At 35.0% G+C, this 12719-nt stretch overlaps 1 pseudogene; it reads left to right on the top strand.

Annotated features, from left to right (window-relative positions):
- The first annotated feature begins 6034 nt into the window (after positions 1-6034).
- LOC106733887 (40S ribosomal protein S23 pseudogene) lies at positions 6035-6464 on the top strand (annotated as a pseudogene).
- The last annotated feature ends 6255 nt before the right edge of the window (positions 6465-12719 follow it).

The raw sequence follows: 12719 nt of genomic DNA, 5'->3' as shown, positions 1-12719 counted from the left end.
GTTTACTTTGTAAGCTAAATAATGTGATTGAATGTATAAAAAATAAAAAAATAATTTAATTAATTAATTAATTAATTAAAACAATGCATTAGAGCAGTTAGAATAATGTGTTTTCTTGGCCTGATATAAATTCATTGACTGTTGCCATTTTAACGCTGAAGGACTAGGACTTCTCTGGATTTTAGATATCGATATCTACCATGGACATTTGGAATGTGCCTACACACTCAATGATGATATTGCATTGGCAGCAATTTGGGTTGATTCAATCAGTGGTGGTGTTTGTGCACAGAAAGAGAGTTGTCAGTCACCTCTCAGCTACTCCTAGCACAGGCTGATCAGTGGAGATTCAAGGTAAGGACAAGTTGTTGAGCCCCAGATACTTCAGGCTGAAAAATCTTACACTGCTTTGTGGAAAAAACTGGAAATTTGAATATCCAAATTAGGGGTGGGCAGGTCACGGAATGTATGCAAGTGAAATTGCAGGAGGCCATTCAGAGAGTCCAGTGTTCCCATGCCAAGTCTATCTAAATTGTGAGGGCAGGTTGTCACATTCAGTAATTTCATATTTCATCTATAAGCCTGTTCTGTAACTCAGGGCCGCCAACAGCATGATGGCCTAGTTGTGCAGTAAAGGTGCCAAGGAACAGGCTGCTTCACTTACTGCCACAGCAACTCCTTTGGAGTGTGCTAAAATCACGTTGTTTTCTTTTAATGCCTTGCATTCATGTCCCAAATCCCTCCAGATTACAGGAGTTGACAAGTCCATTGTTTGAGAACTAGTTTGAGAAAACGAGCCACCTTGTATTATTTCATTCTTCACAGTTCCTATGGTCTGCCTTGTATGACAAGTACTATGTAAAATAAAGCTGTGTCACATAAAGAAAATACCTGAGACTTAAAGTTACTGACAGAAATGGACTGCCACTTAAGACTCCATCGGATTTTCATAGCAATTAGGTGAATTGACACTTGGATTAATCCGCTTCCCAATTAAGACCAAAAAGATTGTCAAGGAGGAAAAAAAAAAAAAAAAACAGAAACCCTCCAAACCTTCTGGAAATTAAGGACAGAGGTTTTTGTTCTAGATACAATCTAATATCTGAGACATTTAAAAGAAAATGTGCAAAGAGGAAAAATGCAAAAGAGGTTAATAGAACAGTGAATGGTATAAGAGAACTAAAGAGAGTAGGAAAGTAATGCAGGTGGCTAGCATCAGTAAAATCCACAGTGGATAATACCCTCTGACTGAATGTGTTATAACCACCTACAATCTTAAAAGAGATAGTAGGGCAGATTACTATTTTAATCATGAAAACAGGGAGTTTCTTAATGACTCCTTGGAGAAAGGGAAAGTATTTATTGCCACACGAGACAAGTTTAAACACAAAAGGAAGATGAAAAGAAAACCCAAGGATCTTAAATGATGCACCATTTTCCCCTCTTGGCGGTAGAAAAAGTCCCAGAAATATTAATAAAAAATGAAATCACAGAGGTTTCAGGAAACTAGGTACTTGTCAAAGTAGCCAATGAATATTCAGAAAGGCCACTTTTAGTCACAGAATCTTAGTGACTCTGCTAGACGCAAATTGGGGATAAATTAGGCAAGAGATAAAACCAACTCTTTACATCTGCATAAGAAATTATATATTTCCCAAAATTCCAGGAAGAATGAGTGGTTGGAGAAAGGAAATGTTGGCTATAGACAATTACAAGTACTGTTATTAAAAATAAGGGTCTCAGCTCTTCCTACACTAAATTTTATTATAATTCAGAATAATGCAGAGTATCTGCTGATGGTTTCAGGAAAAGCAAGAGGAAGAAGCAAAGGTAAAGGTTACTACAAGACTTTTTGGCGGATTATATTGAAATGTTTCAGTATTTCATACTGAAATGTTTAAAGAAAGACCACAAGAAAATCAGTATGTCAAAAGTTGAAGATCAGATGCCTTCCTATGTACTCATTCATTTGTAACTCATTCTCTGTTGCTTACATATTTTTCTTAATTTTGAATTGACTGTAATTCCCCAATGTATGATATTTATCACTAGCTCATATTAAATTGATAATCTATTAATAAAGATAGATAAATAGTTCAGTGAACTATTTGGAGAAAAGTCAAAGATTTATAATGAAAAAGTAAGTTTAGAATTTCACATGTAAAGCAGACAGAGACTAATGCTATATATACCTGCTGGATTATAGACAGAAGTTCACGTTTTCAAATAAAATATGACAATTTACATATAGAATAATATCACAAATGACTCCAAACCCAAATACATGAAAAAAAAACTTTAAACAGAGAACTACATTTGTTTTACTCCTACAGAAAGAGGGTGTCAAGAAAACATAATTAATTATGAGAAAATGTGAAATTAATAGGACCATTAATTTTCCACCAAGAGAACCTTTTTGTGCACCTGTACTTATGTCAATTGCAAGGTGAAGAAAAAATTTTATATCCCCATTACAGGAGTGTTACAGGGAAAAATAAATATTGTGAAAAAAAGATATAAAAACCTAAGTTAGGCTATACAGAAAAATCATCATTGGTGATGCAAGTTCGTTTGTTAATAATATTCATAGGTTACTTATACAGAGACTTCCTTTTGGGGTTAGAAAGAAACAATTTTTTCAGAACCCTATAAAGTTTAGTTTTTATACTTTTTTAAAATTGTGAAATATTAATACTTTAAAGCTTATAGAAAATATTGAGAATAGAACAAAGAACTTTCACATAGGTTTTACTCTGATTTTCAAATTTTAAAATTTTTCTTCAGACCGGCTACATTACCTAGTGGTTAAGGGAGCTGGATCTCACACGGCCAACCACATGGTTTAATTCTCCACCATGGCAGCTTAAAAATTATGCAAGATGCATGTGCGTGCACAGAACAAATCCCAACAAGATGGATAAATGGAGGAGAAGGCATTGTGAATATATACATCTCATCATGAAGAAGCTTTCTCCCTTCCACTCTGTATCTTTCTTGGGTGAGCACACTGTGTGTGTGTGTGTGTGTGTGTGTGTGTATGTGTGTATTGAATAATCGAAAAAGTCCTGACTCATTTTTGCATAGGAAAAACTGTCATGACTCTTCCAACAACTATATATATATATATATAGTTGAAAGAAAATTTGCAATATGATGCATTATATAATAGTATTAGTTGCAATTATTAGTTTATTATTAGTTGCAATTATACATTAATTAGTTGTACTTATATGTGATTAGTTGCAAGGTTTTTCCATTGTATAGTTACTCCAATGTATAGTTTTGCCATTCTCAGATTTCTCCATTGTATAGTACTTGTTTTCCTCTTGTAATTAATAATACCTCTATTGGGGCCAGCAGGTGGTTTGGTGGTTACGGTGCTGGACTCTCACATGGCTGACCATGATTTCGAGTTCCAGACCTAGCAGCTTGCTTTCTTGCTTTCCCTCACTCTCCCTCTTTCTGGTTAAGTTAAAAAATAATAATAATAAATAAAATTAAGTAATTTTAAAAAATAATAAAATAATCTATCTATGTGGGAGACCTTTTAAAGCCATGCCATTACTCTGTTCCTCAAGTCTCTTGAATCCACTGATGATTCTTGGCTGAACCAATTTTTTTTTAGATTATTTTTTTCCCATAGGGCATGTACACTCATAGGAGAGAAAAAGCAATGGCCATGCCACAATCCCTTCTCCTTTTTTCACTTCTTGGGATTTTTGGCATGGGATGAACATGTGCTCAATGTGTTTTCCAGGCTGCCAGGTCTGAGACTTAAGCCATACAGTCTGCAATGTGGGATCCACCCACCTTAATCACCACACCATCTGGCTGGCCCCAAAGTACTACTATTACATATTGCATTTAGGGGCCAGCAGGTGGCATAGTGGTTAAAGTGCTGGACTCCCATGTGATCACCTGTAGTACAATTCCCAGACCAGTGGCTTGAAACTCATGCTGGGTGCATGTGTGTGTGAACCCAAAATTCCAAGAGGAGAAAGGACAAGGGATTGTGGCACAGTTATACCCCCTGGGGAGTGACTTCTCACTTCTGTCTCTCTGTCTCTCCCTATAGCAAAAATCTCTCAAAAAATAACTAAAAATAATTGTCACATGGATTAGTTATTTATCCCTGCTCAAATATTTAGTTTATTTGAAATACAGTGGAGTACATTTATTTCTATTTCCACTCAGGTTCAGGGAGTTTTTCCTCCATTCTGCTTGATTTAATTTTATTCTTTGTACAATATATGTACAGTATCACAATGATTACTAATTTCTACCCTTTTCCTTTCACATTGCCCACCCTCTCGCACACATGACTTGTAAGTAACCAACTGCAAAGTTGTTGACTTATCCATCTATGTTATATCTTGCAGATATATGAATATTTTCAGTTTCTCCTTTTTTTTTTTTCTTACAGGGTCTTCATGCTGTAATTATGTCCAGCATCAACCAGCCCAGATTATGGGCCCACATGAATGCACCTGGCCTGTACAAGGAGGCTGCAGGATGTAAATCAGGAAGCTTCCCATGTAGATCCAGCATCACAGAGAATTGTGTTATAGCTACACCACCATTTGGCTCAGTACTTCTGAAGTTATAGACAACTTTAAATATCTCTTTAATTATGGAGTCTCATCAAGAAAAGTTGTACACACACTATACAAAAATTGGCTTCTAATTTTAGGGGATTCACAAATATCTTAGAGTAAGAACTATTGGTGTCCTTGTTCATTATTATTAACTGTTTGCATCCCTTAGGAACTTATGTTAAGTCTGGTAGGGGCATCCCTGGATGACAACAAACAGACAAAGTTGTGTTTGTTCCTGGGTCACCCAAAGTAGAATGACAAAGTAGAGCATCTCCTTTCCACTCAATGATTTATTTTTCAGTATTTTCCTGTGGTTCTTCAATTGAAATTTTTGGAAGGTGGATGAAACTAAGATTCAGAGGGAGAATACTGATTTGAATCTATATATTAAAATACATGGTAAAGAATTTAAAAAGCAACTTATTTTTTAAAATACATCATTCAAAATATATTCATCTTTATACAACCAATATCTCTCCTTTCTCATCTTGAAATCCTAAAATTTCTCTCTCATTTTAGGGCAAAGTTTAATTTTTTAGAATAGCATACAAGGCCCTACTTAAGCTTAACCTGGCCTACTGAAGCAGCCTCATCTTTTACCATTAACCTATAAATATTCTATACATAGAGTCATACTAAATTGAGTTCTTTAAATACAGCCTGATCTCAATGCTTCCACATCTTTGTACATGATTTTCCTAGAACATAATTTCTCCCTTAAACATGCCCTTGATTTTAACTCTTCTTTAAAAATCAACTCAGATTTGAATTCATCAGTAGTATTTCCCTGAGCTTCAGTTTCTCTATCTATAAAACTGAGGTTAATAATGTCTATTCATAATAGATGTTCTTATTAGATATGCAATAGTAATTGATTCATCTTCTCCTTCTCTATCTTACCTTCTAGATAATAAATTCTTTCACATATTAAATGCTAAATAAATATTTGTTGAATAAAATCTTTCAAAAGCATACTTAATACTCAGTTATTATAAATTCTTTGTAATAAATTTGAACCCATATGACTATATTCACTGGACATCAACAAAATGATCATAAAGAAAATAAGACTATAATAAAATCTGAGATAAAGAGATTTCTCAATAACTGAGGATAACATAAAATACTGATTTAGGTCAGAAAAGACTGAGGATAACATAAAATACTGATCTAGGTCAGAAAAGAAAGAGAATTCAAAGAGGAATTGAACAAGGAAGACAGACTACACTATTTCTTTCCTTAGTAAATAACCTGAGCAAAGTGTCCAAAACCACTAAAATGAATTATTTTAACATTACCTGTTCAAAGGCCATTTTGAAATGTATTTCTATTAAAATCCTACTGACCCCCCCTATATTTTTTAAATTTTATAATACTATCAGATTTTGAAAACTTACAAAATAGTAGGCTGTTTTTCTTGAGTCTGTGGTGCCAGCAGGATGGGTAAGTGTCGTGGTCTTCGTACTGCTGAAAGCTCCGTAGTCACTGACACGACTAGAAATGGCATGATAAACAGTATAAGAAATCCCATTTGGGTACAGCCCTAAAGGCCAACCCTTTTAGAGGTGCTTCCCATGCCAAGGGAATTGTGATGAAGAAAGTAGGGGTTGAAGCCAAACAACCGAATTCTGCCATCAGAAAGTGTGCCAGGGTCCAGCTAATCAAAAATGGCAAGAAGATCACAGCTTTTGTACCCAACGATGGTTGCTTGAACTTTATTGAGGAAACAAGGAAGTTTTGGTTGCTGGATTTGGTTGAAAAGGTCATGCTGTTGGTGATATTGCTGGAGTCTGATTTAAGATTGTCAAAGTAGCCAATGTTTCTCTCTTGGCTCTATACAAAGGCAAGAAGGAAAGACCAAGATCATAGTGGTAATAAATTTTCATATGATAAAAATAAACTTACAAAACAGTACAAAGATTCTTATTATACTCTCCACTCAACTTCACCAATCTTTACCATCTTACATAGCCACAGTACACTTTTCAAAATCAGTAAGTTAATACTGATATGATACTATTAACTAATCTCTAGACATTATTTAAATATGATCAATTATGGCATTAATGCCCTTTTAATGTTCGAGGTCCAATTCAAGATCCCACATTTCATTTAGATGTCATGTCTTTTTAATTTAATATGTGACAGTTTCTCAGTCTCATTTTTTTATGACTGTATTAGTTTAGTAGGGCTGCTACAACAAAATCCCACAGACTAAGTAATTTAAAAACCATACATTTATTCTCTTACAGTTCTAAAGGCTAGAATTCTTAGATCAAATTGTCAGTAGGATTGATTTATTCTGAAGTTTTTGCTTCTCTGGCTTATAGATGGTTGTCTTCTTCTTCTTTTCTTCTTCTTCTTCTTCTTCTTCTTCTTCTTCTTCTTCTTCTTCTTCTTCTTCTTCTTCTTCTTCTTTCTTCTTCTTTTGAGAGAGAGAGAGATTATTTGCTATAGTGTGTGTGTGTGCTGGCCAGAGAAATAGAAAGTGAGAAATTACTCCCTAGAGGGGATAGCCATGCTGCAATCCTTTCTCCTCCACTCTCCTCACAGGAATTTGGCCATGCACACACACATGCCTGGCATGAGTTTTAAGCCACCCAGTCCAGGAGTAGAACTGAGATCGACTACATGGGAGTCCAACAACATAACGATTATGCCATCTGTTGGGCATGACCATCTTCTTTCAGTATCTTCACCTGTTCTTTCTTCTGTACCTTGTTTTTCTCTGCTTATACAGACACCAGTCATATTAAATTAGGGTCTCATATTACCTTATTTTACCTTAGTTGCCTCTGTGAAGTCCCTGTCTCCAAACACAATAATGTCCTGAGTTACTGGAGGCTAAAGTTTCAACATATAAATTTTAGGGAAATCCAATTTAGCCCATAACAATGATCTTAATATTTTAAACAAATATTGGTTATTTTGTAAAAATCCCTTGATTTGAATCTACCATGATTATTTTCAAATCAGTCTCTTTTTTTTTTCATTTATTTTTTATGATAGAGACAGAGAAAAAGAGAGGCAGCCTCAGCAAATTCTCATGTCACAATCCTCCCTGCAGCTCTTCCAGTCAGTCAGGATCACTAGCACACGTGCACTTACTTGGTGAGTACAGGTCTACACAAGAACCAAACCTTGATATTCCATATGACTTTCAACATTACAGAGCAATGTGTAACAACTGCACCACCATGATTAGGACCAAGTAATTTATTCTTTCCAGTAATAACACGGAGGTTAAGATTTTGCTGTTCTCAGTGCATCATATTAGGTGATGGATGTTATCTACATATGTTATTATGGTGATTTTAACTTTAATCATTTAGCTAAGATGTTGTCTTTCATATTTCTCTATTATTTATAAAGTCATTTTTTTTCTGTTTGCAATTAATAAATATCTCATAGGGAAATACTAATACATAGTCTTTTTTATAGTTTTTGCTAGGGTATGTACACTCATCAGAGAGAAACAGAGAGGTGGCAGGGATGGTGAGAAATCACAACACAGGAGGGATTCCCATGCTACAATCCCTTCTGCATTCTCCTTTTAGGATTCTGGGCATGAACACACACAGGCCCAGTGTGATTTTCAAGCCACTGGGTGCAAGATTCAAACCACAAAGTTGGCCGTGAAAGATCCAGCCACTTTAATCTCCATGCCATCTGCTGCCCCCTAAGTAAATATTCTTTGTTATTATATTCTCTACTAATTTTAGATTTCATTGAAAGTTCTTGCCTGGGGTAATTTTTCCATACTAAATAATGATTGTTTAGTTTCATAATTTCTTTTCCATGTATCAACTACTAGGTAAAATAAAGCTTTCTCTTCTTTCCCACTTATGTTTTTCTTTTTTTTTTTTTTCATTTATAAATACATACTCTGGATATTTTATTCGACAGGTTATAATCCATTACTATCATTATTTATTTATTTATTTATTTATTTATTTTAATTTGAATTTATTTATTTACATTCATTTACTATACATCATTACAGCATACAAAATGAGATTTTTCATCCAGAATACACTGTATATTGGCTCAATCAAGCACATCAATGTATGTGTTATCATTAACAAATAATTTTCCATTTCTTGTTTCCTGTATATTTTGCTTTTTTTCTCATTCTTGATTCCCTATCTCTCACCCTCTGCCATCTCCCACCCTCCTCCCACACTGTCTCTGATTCTGATATCCATGATTACTTTCTATGCCTTTTTCGTTGCTTAAATTCTTTTTTTTTTTTTTTTGACGATTTTGTTATAGGGTTCGTGTGCTCAACAGAAAGACAGAGAGATAGAAAGCGAGAAATCACCCCCCCAGGGGGGATGGCCACACCACAATCCCTTCTCCTCCATTCTCTTCTTGGGATCTTGGGCACACATGCACATGCTCATGGTGTGAGTTTTTAAGCCACCGAGTCCGAGACTCGAACCACAGTCAGCTACATGGGAGTTCAACAACATAGCCATTATGCTAATTGCTGGTCCCATCATTGCTTACATTCTTCTAATGGTGGCCACTGGAAGATACTTCAGGCTGGCTCCTATATCATTTCAACAAAGTTTGCCAGTTTTTAAAAATATTTTCTTGCTGGCCTTTCCACCGCAAACCCCTATAGAGCACAAACAAGTGACAGCAAAGTAGAGAGTGGGTGTAGTAGGACTGTGCCTTAGAATCATAGCTTCTACCTTTTGCCTCACCCAGATGTATTTTGAGATATCACAGTTTCCTGAACCACAGAGGATTCTTCCTCCTTTAGTTGAATCTCCCTAGCTCAGCTCCAGTGTATCTAGTCCTGAGGAACCAGGAAAGAAACCAACACCTAAAGCTGGATGCATACACCCTTCTCTGATGAGAAGACAAAGCCCCCTCTGAAGAATACACCAGAGAAGTAGAACACTTCTTCCCCACTGACACTATAGAATCAACTCCAAGAAATTAGGAAGAAACATATAATCTCTTGGATGACCGGATACCAGTGCAAAAGCAGAAGAAATATGAGAAATCAAGGAAATATCCTTCACTCAAGGGAAAAAAACAACTCCTCATCATTCACAGATAGCACAACAGAACTCACAGAAACATAAGAAAAAGAATTCTCAATATTCATAGTGACAAAACTAAACTAATGCAAGAGAAAAGTGACAACAAACTCCAGGAGAAGAGGAAGTCCTTCCACAATTTAAGAAGAAGATAGACAGCATAAAAAAGAAACAGAACTGTCAGAGGTGAAGCCTGTAATACAGGAAATCAAAATCTTCCTCAAAAATATTTATAACAGATTAGATCATGCAAAAGATCAAATCTCAGAACTAGAAGACAAAACATTTGACTCAGACAAAATCACTAAAAAGAATGAAAAAAATGACCCCAAAGATGAAGCCAATGTACAGGAAATTCTAGATAGCATTAAACATCCAACATCTGAATAATTGATATCCTAGATGGTGAAGAATCTAATAAGCGTATTGAAAATCTATTCCATGAAATACTTGTAGAAAAATTCTAAAACTAGAGAAACATTCAGACATTCAAATTCAAGAAATACAAAGGACCCCAAATAGAATCAATCTAAGAAGATCCTGATATTATAGTCAGATTAGTCAAAATCACAAAGACAAGACTCTAAAAATTCCAAGAGATAAATGTCAAGTTACATACAAAGTTCATTCAATTAGGCTAATATCAACCTTCTCAACAAAAACAATGCAAGCAAGGACAGAATGGGAAGATATATTGAAAATATTACAAGAAACAATTTCAACCAAGAATACTATACCCCGCAAGAAATAAGAGAACACCAAAAAAAAAAAAAAAGAATAAAGAAAATGACTAACAAAATGACAGGGAAAAGTCTTCAAATATTAGTAATAACCTTTTTTTTTTTTTTGAGAGGTATATTAGTAATAACCTTTTTTTTTTTTTTGAGAGGTTTTTGCTGTAGGGTACATGCACTCGCCAGACAGAGAGAGACAGAGAGAGATACAGAAAGTGAGAAAACACCCCCCAGGTGGGATGGGCATGCTGTAATCCCTTCTCCTCCATACTCCTCTCGGGATCTTGGGCACCAACGCACATGCCCCTGGCATGAGTTTAAGCCACCAGATCTGGGACTTGAACTGCGGTTGACTACATGGTAGTCCAGTGACATAGTCATTATGCTAACTGCTGGTCCCCCCACTCCCTTTAAATATAGTACTGGAAGTCCTAGCCAATGATATCTAACAATAGAATAAAATAACAGTAATTTAGAGGCTGGCAGGTGGCGTAGTGGTTAAGGGCACTGGATTCTTACGTTGCCAACTGTGGTTTGAGTCCCAGACCTGGCAGTTTGCTTTCTTACTTTCCCTTTCTCTTTCTCTCTCTGGTCAAAGTAAAAACTAATAATAATAACAAATGGAATTAAATAAATAAATAATTCTTTAAAAAATAAAAAGTACATTTAAATAAGTAAAGAAGAAGAGAAATTACTTCTATTTGCAGACGACCTGATTATATACATAGAAAACCCCAAAGATTCTACACAATAACTTGTGGAAGTGACAAATGAATACAGTAAAGTGACAGGAAACAAAATCGACCTATAAAAATCTGTATCATTTTTGTACATTGACAAGAGCAGACTGGGGTAGTTTTGAAAAAGCAATCCCATTTACAATAGACAGAAAAAGTATAATATACCTAGGAATAAACCTAAGAAGTGAAAGACCTCTATAAGGAAAAATAGAAAAAAAAAAACTTAAAAAAGGAATTGGAAATATAAAAGAAAAAGTAGGAAGACATCTCATGTTCCTGTATTGGAAGAATTAATATAGTCAAAATGTCAATTCTACCCAAATTATTTGACAGATTTTAATGCAATTCCAATGAAATTACCAGAGATATTCTTCATGGATTTAGAGAAAACAATCACAGAATTTTAGGAATCATAAAGATGTCACATTGCCAAAGCAATACTGCATATGAAGAGTGGACTAGGAGGTATTTTACTCTCTGACCACAAAATATATTATAATGCTGTAATAATTAAAACAGCATGGTACTGACAGAAAAACAGTTTTGTAAATCAATGGAACAGAATAGAGACCCAAGAAATAAACCCCAAAACATAAAGCCAACTGTTCTTTGACAAATGGTTTAAAATAATCCAGTGGGGAAAAAAAATCTCTTTAGCAGAAGATTAAAAAAAAAAATAGGAAAAAAAAAACCCTGAATAGCCACCTGCACAAAAAGAAACTAGACCCTTATTTCTCAACATTAACAAAAATCAACTCAAAATGGATCAAAGATAAAAACCTATCTTCAAACTATAAGACTAGTCGTGGATAATGCAAAGGAATCTCTTGAAGACATCAGAATAGGCGAAGATGTCTTAAATAAGACCCCCAAAGCACAGTCAATAGTACCCAAAATAGACAAGTTGAATTACACCAAGTTGAACAGCTTCTGCATAGCAAATAAATAAATAAAGAAATAGGGTGAAGAAATAACCCTCCAAATGAGAGAATATATTTGCAAACTCTCCCTTGGATAAGGGACTGATAATCAAAATATACAGGGAACTTAAGCAGCTTGCATGAGAAAAATGTAATCCAATTAAAATATGGGAAATGTGCTTAACAGACAACTCTCTAAGGAAGATCTATGAAAAATGCTCAACAATCCTTATCATAAGGGAGATGCAAATCAAAACCACAATGAGATACTACCTAACGTTAGTCAGAATAGCTGACATTAAAAAAATAAAGAATGATTACGTGCTGGAGAATCTGTGGTGAAAAGGAAACTCTCCTATCCTGTTGGTGGGAATGTAAACTAGTACAGCCACTGTGGAGTAAAATATGGAGGTTCATCAAAGACCTACACATAAAACTACCATATGATCCAGCAAATCCCCTCCTGGGTATCTCCCCAAAGGATAGGCACACACTCAATGAGAAAAGTACTTGTACATCTATGTTTATTTCACCATTATTCACAATTGCTAAAACATGGAACCAACTCAAAAGTCCAGGAGCAGATTAATGGGTTGGAAAAGTATTACACATTTATACTACGTAGTATACTCAGCCATCAAAATCAAAAAAAAAAAAAAAACCCCTAAAAAGGGGGCCC

This window comes from Tupaia chinensis, unplaced genomic scaffold (assembly GCF_000334495.1).
Source record: "Tupaia chinensis unplaced genomic scaffold, TupChi_1.0 Scaffold145805_1, whole genome shotgun sequence".
NCBI classification, from domain to species: domain Eukaryota; kingdom Metazoa; phylum Chordata; class Mammalia; order Scandentia; family Tupaiidae; genus Tupaia; species Tupaia belangeri.
Note: the sequence above shows the minus strand (reverse complement) of the source record. Positions and strands in the feature narration are given on the sequence as shown.